Below are 467 nucleotides of genomic sequence, written 5' to 3'. Positions count from 1 at the left end.
TTCAATATTTGTTGAATGAATGAATACAAATTAGCAAAGATGTATGGATCAGAAATATAAACAATAAAAACTGGAATATAATCTTAGGTTATACTACTAAGATACTTCTGTATATGAAACTCAGAATTTACCTTGATGACATATACACAGTGTGATGGGATACCCAAGAAACTGGTTAACAGTCATTGCCTCTGGGAAAAGAACTGAGGGGCTGTGGTTCAGGGATTTACTTTTCACTGTAGACCCTTTTGTACTTTCCAAAAATTTAAGCAATAATACACATATATTCTTGTTTTAAAAGTTTTTTTTAACATTTTTTGTAACTCATAATATATTTTTTAAACCAAGAAGATTTTAGGCCCAAGAACCAAGACTGCATAACGATTCCATGTACAGAACTTTTTTGGAACTCCAGAAATCATCAAGAGGTTTGGCTTTAATATATTTTGAACTTTTAGAATGGCTCA

This window comes from Pteropus alecto, unplaced genomic scaffold, assembly GCF_000325575.1.
Source record: "Pteropus alecto unplaced genomic scaffold, ASM32557v1 scaffold86, whole genome shotgun sequence".
Classification (NCBI taxonomy): domain Eukaryota; kingdom Metazoa; phylum Chordata; class Mammalia; order Chiroptera; family Pteropodidae; genus Pteropus; species Pteropus alecto.
Note: the sequence above shows the minus strand (reverse complement) of the source record.